At 39.1% G+C, this 22723-nt stretch overlaps 1 protein-coding gene across 1 annotated transcript in view; it reads right to left on the bottom strand.

Annotated features, from left to right (window-relative positions):
• Positions 1–22723, bottom strand: part of lrrc7 (leucine rich repeat containing 7) — a 133888-nt gene that overhangs the window by 107277 nt on the left and 3888 nt on the right. Inside the window, exon 2 of the mRNA XM_034210120.1 lies at positions 2693–2992. The gene's annotated coding sequence lies outside the window, so the exon portion shown is untranslated. The remainder of the gene's footprint in view (positions 1–2692; positions 2993–22723) is intronic.

Raw genomic sequence — 22723 nt, forward strand, 5'->3', positions numbered from 1 at the left:
CAAGCGTAACATAACATTTCTGATTTAGTACACACATGCCCATCAGTAGAAGATCTTATGATAGTCTTCATCATTCAAGGTCCTTCACTAGAAATGTTTTTAAATCCTGAGCAACATGTACATGCTATAATAATGTAAGCTCATAATCAAGTCTATCAAAAGTTATTTTTCATGTTTTTTAAGTAATTATTTAATCTTCTGAGAGGGATCTTTCACTCCAAACCTAAAATAAACACTTGCATCAAGAAAATGTACCACCTTCACACCAAAAAATACTGCCCAAGCTTCCAATAAGGAAAATAACAACAAAAAAGAGTTGGCAGATTGCATTGAAATTCAAATGAACACATTCAGGAGATGAGACCCATTCTCCCAGGGTGGACTACTCTCCTCTTGGCACACATTATATACAACAATTATAAATGTGATCACCAGAAATGTGATAGCCTCAGCATTGGTTCAAGTGACACAATGCAGAAAATGTGTTATTGGTAATACAATCAGATTTGAATCAAATAAAGTTCCAAACAACAGATAGCAGCACACATTGTTTCAGCATCAACGTATTGTTTTCACAGCTTATCCTGTACCTCAGTGGCTCGTGTGGTAAAACAAAGCAGATCTGCCAGCTGCCACAGCTGCAGTTTCCCTGTCAGTACACTACCTGTGTGTTTGTGCTGTTTATTATCAAGTTCCAATAGCAGCTTAGTGATTCATTCAAATTACATAGGAACATGATTTCCATTAATTGGACAACCAAGAGTACTTTGCAGTTTTTCTGTGGGTGGCTAGAAACCCTGTTGTGCAATGTGTGTTGCTAGTAGCAACCACTATTGGCACAGCTCTAAAGCAGTTTTGTTTTACATTGTAACATCCAGGTATTTTGATCTTTTCTTGTCCTTGTTGGAGTATTATCTGTTATTTGAAACATTTCCGTGATTATTGGTTAATTAGGTTTTCTGTGATCAGTTAGTGCCAACAAAACTACTCATCACAAGCCATATTAGTTTAATGTGTTGCTGGTACAATATTCTGAAGGTGTTCAGACCAGAGGCAGAGCTTGATTGTGTTTTGGATATTGGTTCTTAACAGCAACTGGGAGTACTTTGTCTGTAAAGTAAGAGGAGCTTTACCTTTAAATACAGTACACCTCATACTTCATATTTAAAGCTTTAGGAGGCTGTAAACAGCAACATTAAGCTAGAACCGCAGTGACGCGTCCTAAAACCCGGATGTAAACTCCTTCCGGTTCCTTCGTCAAAAACGCAATGCAATTTCTCCATAGGATTTTGGAAAATAGCTCGAAATAAGGTCTGGGGTTGACACACATTTAAGAGACGGATCACATTTTGTTCAGCTGGATAATCTCCACATGTCTATCCTACTTTTATAATTTTCGAAGCATAAATCTAGTAGCAAGAAGCAAAATGCTAACGTTATGCTATAAAGGAACTACAGCAGGGTCGCTGCTTCAACGTCACGCCAACTTAAGATCCATATTCAAACATACAGATTGTAAATGGTACAAGTTGAAGTGTTTGTTTGAACAGTTTGCAGGAGGCAGGTACTTGCTTTCAAGCAGAACAGGGCAAACAAACTTAGCGGGAGTGTTTTACGTGTTCGGTGTAATGACGTAAAACGGCCTGCACAACTTCTGTAGTCCTATTCAGCCACTTGTTAACAACCATCGTTTTTCAGACACGTAAACTCTTCAAAAATCACTGCTGATGTATTTAATGTCGTAGAACAAAACGTGATCTGTCTCTTCAATTTGTGTCAAACACAGACCTTATTTGGAGCTATTTTCCAAAATCCTATGGAGAAATTGCATTGCTTTTTATCGAAGGAACTGGATGTGGTAAAAATGCTTAGGTTTTAGGATGCATCACTGCGGTTCTCTATAGGTGGCAGTAAGAGAATCTTAACGCGGATGGGCTTAAACTTGTGCCACAATATGCAAATATATAATTTTCTAAACACACTTAGTAGGCCGACTTCTTTGTATTTTACTCACTTGTTGTTTTTTTTACTGTGAATTGCTTATAAACAGTTGTTCATCAATTGGTGATACTTTTTCCTGCCATAACAGTAACCTCCACACCTGTCCAAAATCTGATTTGAAAGGACTGTTTCTTTCCAAAACCTGACAATCACTCCCAATTCAGACAACAATTTTGCATGCAGGTGCAGAGGTAAGAAAGTATGCAGGGTTTGAACTTTTCTCTTATGCTTGATTCACTATTCACACAATTACTTTCAAACACTTCTGTGTGTACAACCGAGTGCAAGACCACAAATACTTCGAGGACACACTGAAAGTTTATGCTATTATTACAATTATTTATAACTGAATACAGATGACAAAGGCATGCAAAAGACAGAATGAGGAAAGAGACCGAGTTCGGCAGCCAGTAGTTTATGTTCATGTTTGTCAAGATTCCTCCTCTCACGCACATTTTTTCTTTATGTGGTTAACATTATGTAATCATTTGCCTTTCTATCTTGAACCTCTCAATCCTTTCACCCTAGTCTCTCCCTCCCACACCTCATCTTCCTCACCTCCTCCCCCTTCAGCTCCCATGTTCAACACCCCTCCTCCAGCTCTATAATCAGGGTGATAATTAGGAACAGCTAATAGTGACAAAAACAGCTCTAAGAACGGACTATACAGAATATCGCCCTCCTTTCTTACCTGTACTTTGGGCCAATGAAAGTTCAGATGCCGGTGTATGAGGCGTTGGTCCAGCTGTCAGTCACCCTGAAGATCAGTGGTGGGTGGAGCTTATATTTCCGGGTGACGGCCTGTGGTTGGTCAGGTTCATCTCTGCTTCCTTGTAACCCCACCCACTTGGCCCATACAAGGCCTTATGGGTACCAAACTCTGCTGGACATGTTTGGGCAAATATTGTTTGGTTAAGTGGTCAGGAGCAGTCTTCTCGAGGAATCTTCTTGTGCCGTCTTCATGTATGTTTCCTGTGCAAACAAAGTAGGCCTATAAAGAAGAAAAAAACACATTTCGTTATAGTTGTTTCAGGCTTGGCGTTCTACCTTGACACAAGAGCAGTTTACAAAGGGGCTGATTTGGCGAATCAATTGAAATTCCTGAATTAAGACAGAGACAGTCAAAAACGAGCCATCGACCTGTAGACAGTTGGCTAGAATGGCAACTGGCTCAAAACGATTTTTACCAGCTGGAGCTAGCTGGCTACTTCAGACAAACATATGATACTAGGTTGAAAACACCATCTCCTAATTTTTTTTTTGTTAGGTGGTACAAATACCATACCCAATAGTATAAAACATACTTATTGAAAAACACACAGCTGCTCAATTTCACTTTTACGCGACTGTAGGCAGTAAGCTAGTAAACTGGACATGCTAACGCTAGCAGCTTATGTTGGAACCATGGTTGGAACAAACAACTGTAAAATCCATTGTTTCCACATTTATTACAACTTTAAATATAGTCTATCCATCTGTTTTGTGTTTAGCTTTTTATCTTATTTATTGATGTGTGTTTTGTCTTTTTGTATGTGATATGGACCTTGAGTCTGGAATAAAGATTGGAATAGAACATTTCAACTTTCCAGTTACCTAATTGAATTGTTTTTCCATTTCAGGCCACCGTTTTACATTTCTGTAATGCTACTTTAGCAATGGTGCTTGGAGATAGCATTCTCTTTGACAAACATGTATAAACACAGACACCAACAGAGTCAAATTTTGCAGGAATTAAACACTTTTTATTTATGGAAACAAAAACAAAGTCTAGTGAACTGTCAAAACATTAACAGTACCAATCTTGATATATTATAATTTAGCAACCCCCAAACTAAAAGCTTTGTGCTTTGTGATGACTTGAACCCACTTTCCTTTGTCACTTAAAATAGAAAATACTTGTCTCTCATCTTCATTAACACAATCAGCTCAAATTAAGCATGCATAAAATCTCAGTTCTACAATCTCGGGTTGATGCTTTGTCACATAATAACTAAGGGTATTTCTTGGCACTGAAGGAAGACGATCGCAGCTTTATTAAAGAGTGGAATAAAATATTTTACGACTGATTTTCTGCCCCTGCATCGTGTGATTTCTATTATCAGTCTTCTGTTAGCACACTCCTTAGACTATGATCGTTTTCTATTATTTATAGATCTAACACTGAGTTATCATTGCGAATATAAGCCTTGTCTGGGTCTGTTACACTAAAAGTCAATCTAAATGTTAATAATAATAATAATACCTAAATTAATCATAATGTTTCACAATTTTTCCTCAGAATTTTTTATTTTTTAACATTAAATGAAATGCAAAGTTACTTCTTTTTTTATTGGGCTGGACGTCATATTGTGAGCATATATCATTTAGTAATTTACATTTGTAATTAGTGCAAATGCTGTTTACAGAATTCCACTATAGTTCTTCTAATCTTTATTCTTCCGCATCTTCTTCTTATTATTATTTCAACCCAAAGTTTGCCTCTCAATAACTTCAGCATACTTTCAGCTAGGGCGGTGGTGGCAAGTCTCGGCAAGACCAAGTGCTACAGAGGTGTCCGTGAGCAAGGCACCGTTGCCTACACTGCTCCCCGGGCGCCGTTCATAATGGCAGCCCACTGCTCCTAACACTAGGATGGGTCAAATGCAGAGAAATCATTTTGTTACATAGTACCTGTACCTTCAAATCCTCTTTTACCTATACTATGCGCCAAATGCTATACTCCTTCCACATACCTTCAGCTAGAGACTTCATTCAAACTTTAAAATGATCACAAAACATTCAGCTATTAAAATTGTATTCAGATATTTGATATCTTTTACACTTTTTGAGATATTTCAAATCAAATCAAATCAAGTTTTATTTATATAGCACATTTATAAACGATTTTTGGTCGAGCCAAAGTGCTGTACATAAAATAAAAATAGCCTACAGTAGAGACACTTTACAGCAAATACAACAGCACAGATTGTTCAGAATATCAGTATGAGAAAAACGACACCCTCTATCCTTAGACCCTCACATCGTACAAGGAAAAACTTCCAGAGAAAACCCACAGTTTAAGGGGAAAAATGGGAGAAACCTCAGGGAGAGCAACAGAGGAGGGATCCCTCTCCCAGCACGGACAGACGTGCAATAGATGCCGTGTGTAAATCGAAGAGATAATACATTTTACAGCATATAGACCGAATTTAACTTAGTTTGGAGGTTGGTAAAGAGGCCTTCTTCAGATTTTAACATTAGTGTGTATTGCGCAGCTCGTTAAGGCTTAGAGTGCGTGATGTCACAGCTAGAGTGGAGGAGAGCTTGAAATTCGCCGTAAAAACTTTTTTTAAACCTGCCATAATTCCCAAACCCTATACTCCTTGGACATCATTTTTCATGAAAAACGTAGGAAAACCTCTCCTACATTGAAAAATAAAACAAGATTAAGCCGAACATTTAAACAAAATGTCTCTTGAGGGCATGAAGTGACAAGAACTTTCAACATGTCTCCATTAAGACCCATTGTAAATTCAGCCTGATCTTTCCTCAGAGCAGCAGCTGCACACCTTTAGTAAATCTGCCAAAAATGCCACATTATTGACCCGAAAGTACACAAAAAGCAGACTCAGATGCTCGTCAGGGTCCTGACATCCTCCACGCATTGACATTTTACCGATAGCAGCTACCGTTTTTAAACTATAGTTAGAAATGTAAGAGGTTTATCTCTCATTCAGAACAATGGAAAGGCTCTCCTCTCACTGATCACTGCACATCACCATGGTAACCTTTGATCTCTGGGCTCTAACACACACAGGTGTTTGATAACGTCGTCACCATGGTAACCTTTGAGCTCTGGGCTTACACACACAGGGGTTTGATAACGTCGTCACCTCAAGCACAAATATTATTTTCTGTCTGATGGAGACTTAATACTGACTTCAACATGTTCCACATATGTTATACATTATTGGTGACGTATGGTTTTAGTTCAAATGTTTGCAGTTAAAATATTCTGCTGCTTTTCAAAGCGTTTTTACTTTCTTTTCTCTTCTTAATACACATTCATTCACTACTACTTACATTTAATATCTAACTCCTTCAGCCTACTTTCAGCTACAGAAACCATTCAACTCTTAAACTATTCAGCTATTTCAGGACATTTAGGCTATAGATTTAGTTGTTTATACCTTTTTTAAACATTTTCTATTAAATATTAAGCTTATTCAATATTTTTCCTACTCTTCCAGTTTGACAGTTCACTTTCAAGTTTTCAACAAAGTCATTGCAATGCATTTGAGCTGTAACAATTTTGATTCAAATCATTTCACTTTTCTGCATTTCTCCGCTAAGTTCAGCAACACACTTACTTGGTTTTTGTAGCTAAAAGCAGCTACAGAGACCATTCAACTAATAACATATGCAGCTTTTTCTGCATTTTCAGCTAAATTCAGCAACAAATATACACAGTTTACAGCATTCGCACACATTTTCAGCAGGAAATGCATTTTCTAGTTTAACATTACTTTGAGTTTTTACCACTTATAAGATGTCTTATTTAAGGTGTCTTATATTTACAACGTAATCGTCAATTGTATTTTAAATATTGCATTGTTTATTAACTGAATATATTAAAATGGTTAGGGGTTTCACAAATATTGCAATTTTTTCAGTGCAGGCATGAGCACACGTACACACACATGCGCTCTGGATATGACAGTGGTAGTTGAAAACTCACCAACAGTTATGCAAAGTGCCTCTAAAAGAGTTTAAATGGATTCATATTAAGAATGTTCTCAAAGCGAGACTATTTACATAAGTTTAATGTGAGCTACAACACAAACTACACACATCTTGTTTCCCTTCACACATGGTGACTAATGTGAGGAGCACTGTGACTTCTTGTGCCCTCAACACAAAACCTCTGCATCATTCTTCCTTGTTTACAGTCGATTAACACCTCAATAAATCTCTAGAGACCACAAATTAAATGGAAGAATTGCTCGGTAATGTACAAAATATTTTTCACAGAAGCTGCGATGAACAGTGAGAACCATCAGTGAGATAACAGCAGCCTTCTGCCTGCATTTGTGTCAGTTTGTCTGTCCAAACAATCCAAATGACATCCAATAATGTGGGGATGTTCGTCACCATGGCGATGCATGAGTCATAGAGAGGTTCGTTATGGAGACAAAGGCCTGAGTCGAATGTATCATTATGTTTTGAGAGAGAGGCCTAGATACCAGCACACATACAAGTATTGTTTATAAATATACTGTATTGTCAAGACAGAGTTTATTCTCAGCTTCTATTTTCCAACATGCAATTCCACACTTGTCAATCATTCTTCCCCTTTCAAAACAAAAGCCTCCTTGCAGCCAAAAATATACTCTCACTCTTTCTAGGTTAATGACTCAGTTACCACCCATTTCCTTTATTATCACTTGTTGGTAATGTATTGTATAAGCAGTCTATGATAATGAATCACCGTAGCCAGATGCTGATTGTGCCACTGCACAATCTACAGTATAATCATAATGTACAATAAGATGACCATTTAGTGATGCTTACAAGAAGTAGTTTTAGTCTGCTCTATCATTTAAATGAATTTCTAAATCAATTATTTTTCTATATTTACGCATCTCTTCTCACTCTTTTCAGCCAATCATACCAGCTGGAATGAAGTTGATGTACATGACTCACAAGCTCAGCTGTCTTCATCCCTCCAGCTGGTGGATGTTTATTTGAAGCGGGTTTGCACGAGAGATATCTTTGAATGCTTGAGTGAGCCCAGTTATTTATCTAATTAGCTTGACTTATGGCATCAACTGTTTTCATACAACTTTGAAATGTTTCCATCATTTTTGATATTCATATTATCTTCATATTTAATGTTATAATAGTAGGCTTCAACAGGAAGTATCACAGTGATGGACTTATTGAGGTACTATCTCTCGTAAAAAACAATGTGTGGATTTGTAACTACAATAAGTGTTTTGTAAAATTACACATTTACCCCAATGTGTTTTTATGTTTGTGACTTAGGTACAATACTTTTCCTTTAATTAAAATAATTTTAAATCTGGCAAGACATTTGAGTTTGATTTTGATTGATTTGATTTTTTGAGTGCTGAACTTTTAAATTCATGCTGGTTAACCTTGTGATTTGAAGCACTTTGCGACATTGCCTGGAGTATGTTAGGTGAGAGTTAGAGTTTCTGTTAAACTTGTGATACATCATCCTTATCATTTATTAAAACTGAGTGTATTTCCGCCCAATTTAACACTGTGAGCCAGTTTGTATGGCAGGAGAAAAAGAGAGGGATCCTTCTTCTAGTGACTAGTAGCACAGAATATAATACAAATTGGAAAATGGGCCCAGCTGCAGTTTCAAAATACAAATGTTCTCCCAGGCATTGGTTAGTGCAGAATGTCAAATGATATCGATCAGTCTGAAAATGTGTTTTGAGCTGAATCAGCTCACCTCGGTACCAATTTTTGTATTTGTCCAATTGTTTTAACTATATAGAATGTAGTAAGTCAGTAAGTGTAGTGCCATAGTTATGTGGTTTTTGCTGAGGGTTTAATGTTGAGCTACGAAAACATTAATTGTAATAATGATCTACGATGTTCCACAAGGTGAACGCGTCAGACAGTGATACAGTATGTCATAGTAATGTGACAGTAATAGGCTGAGATTTCTGACTGTGCTTTCTGAACTAACACTTTGCATTTGTGAACAATTAATGCAATCAAAGGGTAAAAGGCTGTATATTAACAGGGCTCAGATTAAGCCTTTAGAGACATACGTTTACCCCTGCAGGTAAATATGAAATCCCTCATAAACAAATCAGTTTTCAAATAAAATCAATTAACAAGCCATTGCATTTTGACAGAGCTGGAGTACGGCAGAGAAGAAAGCATCATCCTTTCTTCAAAACCTCCTCAATGCTTCAGAGATTTTACACTGAATAAGACAAATGAATGGAAGGAAATTGTCCTGTGGTCCTCCCCAGTTTCAAAAAGCTCCTGCAGACTATTTTTCTCTCAGAGAACTGACTCCCCTGCCCACCCACAGTCTGTTGGCCGCCTCACCCTGTTCTTATCTGTGAAACAAAGCCAGTGCCTCCTTTTGGATGTCATAACTGATTGGTGGTGCAATTGGCTTTCTTTTAAAATAACCAAAATGTTCAGTGGGTATAAAAGTCCGAACACAAAGTAAACCATTCCTTTTTTGACTTGATAAACTGTATTTAATGAATGAGAGAAAAAACTAAAATGAGTGTCTCGTCTCTCTTTTTAACTCTTTCACTTATTTTCCTTTTTTCTCTTACACCCTCCTTCTCTCTCTCCTTCCATCCCGTCCATCCTGGCAAACACAGTGGGAGCGAAGGGTGAATTAATAAAGGAGGGAAAGTGGAGCACAACTCCCTGAGGTCCGCCTTTTCTGGGACGCTGACACAGAGAAACACACAATCTCCATAGAGACCCTGACACACACTCGCAAATGTGAGGCAAAGAGCCACATGCTTTCTTCTCACGCATTGTTGGGGTGATGAGACGGGATGAGGAGAGAAAGTAATCAATCCATACATCCCATCATCTACATGTCCCTGCCTATGGGAGGGATTAAAGAGGGGGAGTGGAGACTGAGAGAAGGAAGAGGAGGTGGGAGGGCAAGAGCCACGTCAGCAAGGATGCTTGAGAGTGTAGCCCTGGGCGGTGAAACTTACAAAGGGCCCATACTCTCTGTAACTCTTTTCATTTGATGTCCCCCTTCCTTTCTACTCTTCTTTCCTTATCCCTTCTCTTTAATTAGATAATGGTCACATACTCCCTTTGCTCCTCTTCTACTCTCTTGTTTCTGTACTTTTACTCTCACCTCTTCTCCCTTCTCCCTTCTTTTTTCCTTTCCTTTCCTTTCCTCTCATATCCTCTTTCCTCTCCTTTCGACACTCTTCCCTTCCCTTTATTCTTGTTCTCAATAGAGTGAATTTATAGATTTACTCTGAAGTACATTACCAACACCTGGTAATGATAGTGTGGTGTCATACTGAGTCCTCACTCACTTAGGCAGCCATGGAAGTCATGCAGTGGTGGTGGGATGGTAACAATACAGCCTTGGCTCAGGCAACCATCAGCAAAACATCTGACAACCTGAAATAAGAAAATAATTCTAAATGTGGTGAACCAGATTTAAAACGCTTCCCTGGTTAACTAAGCCTTAAATGCATCATTAAAGATGTTTATTGACAGGTTGCTTGACAGTCAGGAAGGGAGATGTTGTTTATTAATGGCTTACGCTTATGAAACCTGTTAATAATTAAGCCTCCTTTGGCGAGGAATATCAAACATATCCCTCAGGAGTTTCATTATAATTCAAAACGTTGTAGTGGGCACGGTCAGGCGCTGGGGATCAAGCCAACAACGCTTCAACTACTCACAGATTTCCTAACAGATCTGCCAACCAGTGAGCTTCTCCTCTCTCTACGCCATTTCTCTTTCCTTTCTCTCTGTTCATGTCTGTGTTTGAATTGTTTCCCTACAATCTGCTGACGATAACAAAGAAGAGGAAGAAAAGGGCGGATTAATTAAGTTTAATTGAATGAATCAGTGACTGAAACCAGGAAGTGAAGGGTGGATGTTACTTCTTAATTAAACTGCAGTGAGGTGCACTGTAAAATATTACCATGATTTCACAATATTTAGCTGTAATATTTTACAATAAATTACTGTTTTACCACTGTACAGTCTTTACCTGTAATGTTCACAATATAACACTGTAATTTAGAATTTCACAGTGAAATCAATGCAGGCACAGTTAATTACTGTGAATGTACAGGATCAATGATTACCAGGATTTCACAACATGTTACTGTATTATTTCACAGTACAATACTGTATTCAGACCATCCTCTGTGATAACACAACAAATTAAGTGATTTTCTTGCTTTTATCGCTCTTGCTTAGCTTTAAATACAAATGTATTTCTTTGGTGCAGGTTTTACTTAAATTGAAAGGGGCACCACTGCATGTGCCTTAAAATAAATGAGGCAACATATACATCTATGTAAAATTGAAATAGTTGTCTTGGCTTATTGTTTTCAGGTGCTTCCTGGGCATTAATCCTGAGATGGACTCGAAAGCCAAAAAGAGGCATGGCAATTTAAACCCCCATGTCAGCACATTCTTCAGAAAAATGGTTGACTTTGAGTGGATGTCTGTGTAGACATGTGTTAAGTGCTCCCCTCCTTGTTTTCTGTTTCCGCCTCTGCCCAGGTGCACCTGGTCTGCCCCTGGCTCTGCCTCTGCCCAGGTGTTCCAAATTCTACTCAGCCGTGTGTATATATAAAGAGAAGCTGGAGGAGAAGGATGTCTCGCCTATCCTAACGCCGGAGACACTGTCCTTAGAATACCTCTTTGCCATTTTGAGCTGTAGGCCAAATTTTTGCAGATGTGTTTATGTTTAGCCTGGAGGACCTGGTAGTCCAGTTTTCGCGGCTTTATTTTGTTTCCCATAGGGTTTATATTTTATTTCTGGTTAGGCGGGGGAGCTCTGGGTCCTACGGCCCGTGGTGTGGCTGGCTCGGGTTCCCTCCTTCTGTTTGTTTCTTTTGGCCACTCCTCCAGACCTCTTTTTGTTTCCCATTTCGCTTGTGTGAGCAAACGGCTGATTATCAATAAATGCTCGTTACCGGTTATTGCGTGTATTCTTTCATGTTGCGGGTCTCAGCACGAGCCATACCGCGGAGTAGAGGTTGGGGCCGTAACAACATGTCCAAGACACTGTGAAATGTACTTTGCACTTCAATGGAGTAATAAAAAGTTAAAATGGGCATTTTCTTTGTTTTTCTTTGTTGATTGAGCTGATTGAATTGTGTAGTTATGGTACAATCCCAGTCAAATTTACAATATATTATCGTATTATTTAGATTTGTATATTTACAGTAAATTACTGGCTACTGTGTTGCATTACTTCTACAGTAATAGTGTGAACATACAGGTAATTACTGTAATTTATGTACAGCAAGGTACCATAATACCACAGCTCTGTACTGCTATATCACAGTAATTCCATGGGCATGGCAACTGTAAAGTCACAGTATTTAGTTGTACTTTTATTCTAATTTACTGTAAAATATCTACAGTAAATTACTGTGAAATATTTACAGTCAATTACTGTGAAATATTTACAGTCAATTACTGTGAAATATTTACAGTACATTACTGTGAAATCCATGCAACTAGTAGCCAGTAATTTACTGTAATTTTACAGCCAAACATTTTACAGTGTGTTGATACATGTTGACCCATGCTAACGGTGGCAAAAGAAAAAAAGACATGAAAAAAACAAACAATTTGATGTTTGGATACTTTGGCCCATTTTGTTTAAAGGTTAATGGAAATCCACCAATCATTTGTTTATAGGTTATTCTGAAGTTCCCCACTTAGATCCACATTAAACTGGCTAAAACTTGCCAACTATTCCGGAAAAAAATAAAAAAATAATATTTTTTTCAATAAGCTTCAACTTCATCCCAACCCTCATTTGAACACTTGTTTTTCCAACGATTGTTTTGGGCATATTAACTCTTTTGCATCCCTTACCCTTTCAACTGTCTCAACGGCTAGTAACTTGTGTGGATTTTGATTATTTGAAGGAAAAACTGAGTCTAAAGGTAGATTAAATCCAAACAAATCGTTTTCACTGGAGATGAAGCAGTTACATATAATCAATGTAACATAATAAAGCTCCTGTATCTTAGCCACTTTGTAGCACTGTTAAGGAATAATAAAGGCACTTTTGATAAATCCGGCTCCTCAAACAAGAATGTTGGGTTTAGGAGGAGTTTCAAAATTGTTATAAATAGGTGTAATATAGACAAGATTTATAAAGGCCAGAGAAGGTTGGCACTGTGAAAGGCGTATCATTCAGGTTTGAGTATCACTAATGTAACAGCCGGTAAAGAAAGAGGGAATTTCAACTATTATATTTAATGCAAGTAGGCCTAATTTATGATAATGCATTATCATTTATTACACGGATAATAGTTTATATTAATAATGTGAAACTGCAAAAACAACTAGAGAATAAAGTTATCAAAGATAACTCTCTCTTAAATGTGGAGTGGTTGTGTTAATTAGCATGAAATGGAAATACTGGAGTGAATCACCTCAAATGTACAATACTATAGTGAATACAATTTGTAAAGTTACTCCACCTGTGACCTTACACATTTTGACAGTAAAATAACAAGTAAAAACAGCTAACAACAGGTTGATTTGTCAGGATGAAAGCACCTACCAATGAAATATTAGAGATGAATAAAACATCATATCTTTCACTATTTCAAGGGATATGTTTGTCTTGACTCTGCGCAGTGGTAACAAATGGAACAAGGAACAATACAAACAACACAGCCGAATTAACGTGATACAGCAGGGAAGGAAGAAAGCTAGAAGCTAACAACTATATGAATACAACTTCTGAGTATTTGCTCCATTTTCCTATCTGATATCCTTTGAGGGTTTACCTCGTTTTCTCACGTTCTCTTTCCTGCACATGAAATCAAGCATCATTTAATGACTTGATGCAGAAAAAGGGCGAAACAGAGAGAGCATTTTTATTTTTTAAATGAAATGGGGAATAGAGCAAAAAAGGAAAAACATGCACACACAAAAGTAAAAGAAAGAAAGAGTCAGAGCTTGAAGCAGTGAGAGGGAGAAAGAAAGAGAGCCTCTTGCAGAAGCCCAGGGGGTATCCTGCCATCCCAGAATGCTTTGCTCTAACCTACTTTGGTATTTCTGTATCTATCTTTGTCTCTGCAGCGCTCTGAGTGGGCTAGCTATCCCGTACACATCATATCTGACTGAGTTTTGTTCTCTGATTTCTATCCTCCTGTTAACCAAATAGGTTAAACACATGTGTGATTGCAAACGTGATATCGTTTTCTTATCTGCAATGATGTCACTACTGACTTAACTGTTCCTAATGAGGTAAATAAGTGCTTGGTGTGAAAGCACTAAGCACTTGTATGAATGTTGTGTGTGTGTGTGTGTGTGTGTGTGTGTGTGTGTGTGTGTGTGTGTGTGTGTGTGTGTGTGTGTGTGTGTGTGTGTGTGTGTGTGTGTGTGTGTCATTGTGTGTGTGTGTGTCATTGTGAATTATGTGTCCTTGAGTCAATGCAACTGTAATACATATTTGCGTGACCATGTGTGAGAGTATCTATGTGTGAATGAGTGTGTGTGTGTGTGCTTTGCGGGCTGAGTGGGCAGCCTGACTACCAGCTCAGCAACACTCTGTTACCATGGAAACTAATGAGCGGAGCACAGAAGAAAGGAGTATGATGAAGAGAGGAGGGGAAGTTTTATCTATCACCTGATTCACAGATTAATCAATTGCACAAATGAGTTGTGCTTAAATTATGAAAAGGTCACTTTCATTCCATATTTAAATAATGTAGAAATGCCACTGAGACAGAGACGCATACGAACAATTAAATCAGAAAATATGCAGGAATACATATGTAATTGTCATGGCCATTATACTGGTGATTTGGATGATTGTTTTACAGTCTATAAGTATTCAAGCTTTGTCCGACTGTCTGAAATGACAACACTTCCATTGTGGTGGAAATGGTCTTCTTATAGACTTTATATTTACTGTTCTGTTGTATATTATATTGTGATCCTATCTCCTATAAAGGACTGCTAAATTCGGCCTTTCCCTACCATGTGTCCTTTATATGCGTTATATACTAAAGGTGTATTTCTAATTATTCTGTTGATGCATGGACCATGGTTTTTATTATGTTCCATTTTTAAGGTATTGTTTTGTATGTTGTCATATTCATAGAACCAATATATACTTGCTTTACCCTTGCTAAGTAAAAATGTAAAAAAGTATGGAGTGTCTCTTTCCCTCATCCATTCCTATCACAATTTCTGCCATATACACTTGTTTTAGTACCTTGTGATGATATTGTATGAGTACATTATTAAACATACAACTTTAAGTCTGTAAATAGCTAGACCCAAAGTTTCCCCCTTCCTACTCTTGAGACTCTTAAACTTTTATTTTTAATTCAAAGCCAGGGGTAAAGCCCCTGTTACACTGTCCCGAAATTGACACCCGATGGACACACGAATATGGAATTGTGAATTTCGCACGAAGATGGCCCCGAACCACACAAGAAGGCAACATTTACATTACATTTAAGACATACAACTGCAATGAAAGTACCAAAAACAATTATGTTACAGTACTATGATACTGTACTGATATCTTCAGACTTTGTTCTTTACTTTATCCGTCGTTATATGTAGAAAATATTACGTTTTCTCCGTAATGTTGTTTCCATAACAACAACAACTTCCTGTCAACTGTCCTTCAAAATAATATATTATATCCTTTTTAGTTTCACAGAACACAAATTGGGTTATTTACATAATATATTTACATGATTTTGTTGTGCAATAAAACAACCCGATGGACACACGATAAAGGAAATGTTCAAATTCGGCTCTGATCGTAGCAACATCGGGCCATTCGTGAGGGCATCTTAAGCCTTCGTATGACCGCCGGTGGAGTTTCTCAGGGTCCGGCAGCAACTTTGTGAGCGGTGGCAAAATCTTTGGCATGCCAAAAAATTGCCGAAGGACCTTGCGAAGGTTCATTTTCGTGTTGAATTCGTGTGTCAATTTTGCCCTTCGTAAGGCCATCGTGAGGGCATCTTGTTATCATCGGTGCCATCGGGCATTCGCCCCGATCAGAGTGAGGGTGAATGCACTGATGATAACACGAAGATGACACGATTTGACAAGATGCCCTCACGAGTGCCTTACGAAGTTGCCGCTCACGAAGTTGCTGCCGGAGCCTGAGAAACTCCACCGGCGGTCATACGATGGCTTATGGCGCGTTTCCACTGCAGCGGGGTAGCCCAGTTTAAGCGTCCCTAAGCGTCCTCGCTGGCCGGCCCAGGCCGTGGCGCATTTCCATTACAGTTTAGGACCTGGGCTAGCAACGCAGTGTAGGCGGGGCGATCGGCTTCACATTTCGAGTTGTTCCGTCAAGCTCCCGCTGGATTTTATTATCCCCAATGAGATGAAGGAACGTCGTCACCTCCTCGGTCGACCACGGTGTGCTTTTCTTAGAAGTAGCTATTTTTGTAGCTCCTCCGTTTACAAAATGCTGTGTATAAAAATGCTGAAAGCTTGCTTCTAGATATATATGCGACGCTAGGGATGAACTCGTGCGCAATCTTGTGACGATTCTCTCTGACCAATCAGCAGTCGAGAGTGTTGACGTCACTAGTTCAGCCCTGGCCCTGGTCTGAGGGAACCACGATTTTATGAGGCCGGAAAAAGAGGGAAAAAGTACCCGCTGGCCGGTACTAGGCTATATGGAAACGCCACCAAAAACCGGCCTGGCCGCTTGAGGACGGTTAAGGACGCTTAAACGGGGCTACCCGCTGCAGTGGATGCCCTCACGAATGGCCCGATGTTGCTACGATCACAGCCGAATTTGAACATTTCCTTTATCGTGTGTCAATTTCGGGACAGTGTGACAGGGGCTTAACCCAGTGGAGACCCTATACATGTATCCCATATGAGTGGTGAGTAGGGATGGGTATCGTTTGAAATTTATCGATTCCGATTTCGATTCCGGTTCTGCTTATCGATTCCGGTTCTTATCGATTCCCCGTTTCGATTCCAAAATTGTAAAATAAAGAGGTCAAACGTTTAGATAACAAAAATATATTTATTCTTAAAAGCTTTAACTGAAATTGTTACTAAAAAATATACATGCAATACAAATGTATTGCACAATAGCTGTGCTTTATTTTAACTGAGCTATGCCTGTGGCAAGCTATTAACAGGCATTACACTTTGCCTTTTCTTTTTCTTTTTTAGTGTAGTGGAGCCTCTCTTCAGAGCGTTTACCGCGACCTATCTTTGGTGTTATGAAGTGACTGAGCTCGTGAAATGTCTACGGGAGGGCGGTGGAGCATCGCTGCGGGGCAACTGTGGACCTCTGTCGCCTGTCAGCGCAATTTATATGATGCCGTTTTAAAAAATGAAGGGTGGTGCCGGCCGTCAACGTACCGAGCCGGCCGTCAACGGCCCGCTGACGACCGGCCGTTCTGTGATTCTCCAGGTCCGCCCTGTATTCCACCGGGTCACCGCAGCACCGCGGTGCAGACGGACCCGCTGGAATACAGGGTCTACCGCGTTTAGGAACCGTTAAGCAGAACCGAAATTGTGTATTTTGTATGGGTACCCGGTACCCGGCATTTTCTTATCGGTTCTCATCTGGAACCGAGTTTCGGTTCCCAACCCTAGTGGTGAGTCACAATAATGTGATAACATACACACACACACACACACATATATTTGATCAGTGTGATATTCAACACTGGATACAGGGCTCCACCTGCTGCACGCACAGGAACAAACGCACACACACACACACAAAACGTTGTAAGCCTTTAATCTGTCACAATGATCAAACCTTTTATACTTCTCCACGATCATTTACTAACAAACTAATTAACATATGAATTCACAGCAGTGTTAAATATGAATACGTTTCACCCAACACTTATCCCCATGATTCTTGACTGTCCATACTAATCACCCACTGTTCCTTTTAGCTGAATTCTGAAGCCGTTTTTATAACCTTTTGAAATCTGTGACCATTAACACCTAACTACTAGCTCACACACTCAATACATGCACATAACTTTAAACACAATAGCACATTTCAACACTGCAGCTGTGATTTCAACTTAGCTTCTGTATTTGATTACACATATTGTGTCCCTACCTACACACACCTGTTGCGTTGTTTGTGCTGAACTGAGCAAAACTCCATTAACACTGTGACCAAGGACAGCCCACGCTGCCTCACAACACGGTTTTTTTCGTGCTGTTAAAAACCCAGCAACAAAAACCTCTGCAAAAGGGTTGAGTTGACTCTATCCAGGATGTGTCACTGCATTTAGTGCTAAGGCTAAAAAAGACTTAAAGAAAAATAAACAAAATAAAAGGTACCTGAGAAAGTTAAATAAATGTTTTGTATATCTTATTAAAACCAAAGAAATATATTATTATTAGAAATATTTGATATTTTGAAACAGCATTGTATAGTACACGGAGCTGATCATCCACTTATTGCTCCGAATGATCAAGAGCAAAATGAAAAACCCCTCAGATGAAGGTACTGTTAGCTACAGGTGGCATTTATGTGCCAACAGGCAGTGAAGTAAATGAATACTGCTACAAACAAGGAATCCAACTTCATGGACGTAAAGAGACATACACATATTTTGAAAACCATATTCATAAATGTCCTTTGACTAAATAAAAGTATTCAATTATACATAAAACGTGTCTTGGGAGGTAAGCTGAATACAAACCTCACTTTACGCCTTTAATTATACCAACCAACCATGATTAATCAGCAGTGGAGCATCCTGCTGATTGTCAGGCCACATAGATTATTTAATACAGTAAATAGTGAATGGAGCAGTCAGCAGATGGTATTCAGAGAGATCACTGGAAGTACAAGAAAACGGTCTGCCAACGCAGGCTGGTTTCCTCTCTCTTCCCTCATGTCCTTCTTCTAATCCTCCTTGTCCTCCCAACTGTTTTCCTCCCTTTCCTTTCACTCCAATGTTAGTTAAAGAGACCTCTAAGGAGTGACATAACTTGAGGACATGTGTGCAGCTTCCTCTGGTTCTACAAAAAGCTTTATAAAACGTGCCTATGCTGTAGTACTCACCTAAACCCTGTTAAAACCTATTTTGATGGATACGTGGATTCTTCTTTAAGATTGAGGCTGTTGTATTTTTCACAAGTAAGGAAGCCTATATATATTTGGGGATTTTGGGCTATGAAAAATGAGTCATGCAAACATGACAGTTCATAGTTTATAGTGGTCCACGTAAACTGGTCTTAACATGTAAGAACCACAGGCTGTCGTGCTGCACTTGCTAACCCAAACGCCACATCTAATTGGCTAATGGTTAGCTGTCAGGTGACTCACTCTCTTTTTCTCTCAAATACACACACAAACAATGACGCACACAAATTAGCAATGAATCCTCTGTTAGCATTTACAGATGCTCAACTAGTCAGAAAGAATTAGAGACAAACAAACAAAGGAAGGAAGAGAAGATGTTGACATTAGTGGTGTGCTCTGGTTTGCAACCGTCTCAATTGTTTAGGGAGTGTGTGTGTGTGTGTGCGTGTGTGTGTCTGTGTGTGTGGTGTGGTGTGTGTGTGTGTGTGTGTGTGTGTGTGTGTGTGTGTGTGTGTGTGTGTGTGTGTGTGTGTGTGTGGTGTGTGTGTGTGTGTGTGTGTGTGTGTGGTGTGTGTGTGTGTGGTGTGTGTGTGTGTGTGCGTGCATGTGCATGGGCATGGGCATGGGCATCCTGTGTGTGTGGGCAGACAGTGAGGTGGAGTTGTCATGCTGGGCAGAACATATCTGAATGTTCATAACCAAACATCTATAAGCCTGTGCACACACTCACTCGGGTGAACACTACATTCCCCATGAGATGTAAGCAATATAACAAAACAAAATAAAGATAATGGCATAAAGCTGAGGAGGAGGGAGGAAAGGGAGAAAGACGTGAGGTAGATGGAGACATCGAGAGGAAAGACACAATGGCAGAGAGAGGAAGAGAAAGAGTGTTAGGCAGGAGACTCTGTGTGGGTTGACTTTCTCTCTTTCTCGGGTGCTATGGTAACATACAGAGCTGCAGCTAATCATAGGAGAGGAGAAAGAGGAAAGGAGAGGAGAGAAAGACACAAGAGAGGGACGAGTGGGAAGGGGTGAGAAAGGATGGAAAGGAGAGGTGAGAGGAGAAATGGAGTGAAATGAGAGAGAGGAAAGGATCGGGGATGAGAATCCATCGGTTCATTTGATTTGCCATGTTTGCTATCAAATATGAGGAAAAAGGAAATGTAACAAAACAAACAGACATGAGAAGAAAGGAGACAAACCAGAAAGGAAAGGAGACATGATGAGGAAACAAAAAAGGGGATGTAGAAGACAACATGAACAGAAAGAAAAGGAGAGTAGAGAGGAGGTGAGGAAACTAGAAGGGGGGTAAAGAAGGACTCAAATGAAAACAGAAGGAAGGAAAGAAAGACACAAAAGGAAAGGCCATCACAAAGGGAATACCAACATCAATGGGGGAGAGGAGGAGTAAGGATTTCATAAATCTTATCTTAAACCAAAATAAAGATGATGGATTGATAAGACCTCATTGGTTTTCCAAGCCATAAATTCAAAAGACGAACATGTAAGAGCTCCTGATTTACTAGTAGTACTGATTTATTTCCAAATGAAGAAATGTCTAACAGCTTTAAGTACATTTTGAAACTAGACCATACTGTATCACAAAAAAGAAATAGATCAAGATGGATTGTCATGAAATGTGATGCGGCATGTCTGTATCTCGTCGTTGGTTTTCTGTTGGCAGATATAAGATGCAGAGACACACGTCAAGTAGATTTCCACCTCTGCTGCTTTATTTTTAGATCTTCGGTGAAGTGTTTTGATGGCTTGTCCTGATACAAAATGTATTGATTCTGAACAGACGGCGTTTAATTGTCTCCACCGTCACCAATCGTCCATCACAAGAGGAATTGCTATTTAATTAACATACAGTTAGTCTATTTAATATATGATGCTCAACAGTTTCCTTTCCCCCCCAATATATCTTTCCTCTAGATCAGATGTATATTCATTGTTAAATATTAGAAACTGTTTGTAGGCGGACTTCTGGTTTGTTTGTTGTTGTGACATTTGAAAATAAAAATAATCAGAAAGGCTGTAAACACAACAGTCCTTTGTTCCAGAGCCTGTTGTATTATGTCTGCCCTGGAGTACAATTAGCACAACATGACTCACAACAGGATTCAGCCTCATGAAGTAAGGTGAGCATGTTGTCCCCTGATGGAGAGGCACCAGTTCTTACCTTCATGTGACACTAACACATGCACATGCAATAAGCAGCGGACAGCAATTAAGGACACACACTACTCAACTTTACTTTAGTATTAATGCTTTGTAATGATATGTTGTCTGAAGTGGAAATTGGTCCTAACATTTTTCTAAAGGGGTGGACACAAAATGTGTTCAAAGATGCCTACAGGCAAAGATAATTTCATATATGCGAGATTGATCACTTTTTCACACTTGTCACAGGCAATGCTTATCTGAAGCTGCAGGGGAGACAACGATGATGGGTTTTTGTTGGGGAATCACGGGTTAAAATGCCTTTATATTGTTAATCATAGTTTAAAGCTTGTAATTGAACTCTGTTATGTGTCAGATGAGGTAAATATCCCCGTATTTCTCACCATTTCAAAATCCTACTGGGAATGATGCAACCATACAGTAACTACACAGATAGACAAGAAACACACACACATCAGACTATGTAAGAAATATCTTTCTACACTGCATTCACGACCACAAGTTGTTTTCTAACTCTCTGCTTGTATATCAGTTAATAGGTCAGGATTCCCCAGTTGAAACTGGACCTACTTTAGTTTGATTTGTTTACATCCTGTATATTGTCTCTTATTCTAACTACACCTCTCTTTGGGTTTTCCAGTGCTTGCAACTTGCTGATCCCCATAATAGATCCATAAAATGGTTTATTACTTTATAACAGTTGCAAGAGTGGAGTGAGTGAGGTGTCAGTGAAGCTCTTGTCTTAGTTTATGCCTTTGGTGTCTGTGTCCTCAAATCATAAATCATGCTGTTTTCTCTCAAGTCAAGGGGTTTTAATCAACAGTTACTGCTGTTTCAAACTGCAATAGTCCCACAATTACTCCATAACAAACAAAACATACAACACTAAGTATTTTGAGAACCCTTAAATAGCCTTTTGTACAAATGGATAAGTTCCATCCCATTGTATACAAAGAGGACTACTGGAAATGACTTAAAAATCCCCAAATAGGCCTGTTTCACACCAACCAAACCGCTAAGGTATTGCTAATAACATTAACAACAGTACAGTGCTACATAAGCTGCCCATTAAGCAATGAAGGTGTGAAAGTGACCCTGAAACTGGGCGCTGATTGGTAATCTTATTTTTCTTCACTTCTGCATGTATCATAAAACATATATAATGTCAGAGTGATGTCAATAGAGCTGTTGAACCACTTGTTTTTGGCAGAGACATGTCTCATAACTCCTGAGAGGTCTAATCAGCCAAAAGTGAAAACACCTGTGTACCAATGTAAGTTGTCCTCAGCAGTAGAATCATATCCCTCCTCCTAATGAAGAGCTAGTCCCTGACCTCCAGTTTCAATCAGAGCACAACCTGCCCAGAGACTCTTTTCAGAAATCGTCAATCTTCAAATTGACAGTTCTCCAACAAAGAGAGGAAGGACAGTTTACCCTTTGTAATTACTGAGGATTTATCAGGGACATGTTGCATTCATGATTACTGATGTGACTTATGGTGGGATAATTATTTGTTGTAGATTTGTGGGATGATATCAGCTGCAGTTACAAACAACACACTTACTCCTCAGGCTGATAGATCAAATGAAAATACCCTCAACTTAGTAGTTAAAATATCCCAAACTGCTTCACAGTCTATTGACACAGCCCAGCTTGACACCATCATTTCCTATTAGCAATTAAACTGCTGAAGCCAAATAAGGACGTTCAATAGGCACATGTTGCCAGGCAACTATATGCTGACTATTGGAT

This window comes from Gymnodraco acuticeps, unplaced genomic scaffold (assembly GCF_902827175.1).
Source record: "Gymnodraco acuticeps unplaced genomic scaffold, fGymAcu1.1, whole genome shotgun sequence".
Classification (NCBI taxonomy): Eukaryota; Metazoa; Chordata; class Actinopteri; order Perciformes; family Bathydraconidae; genus Gymnodraco; species Gymnodraco acuticeps.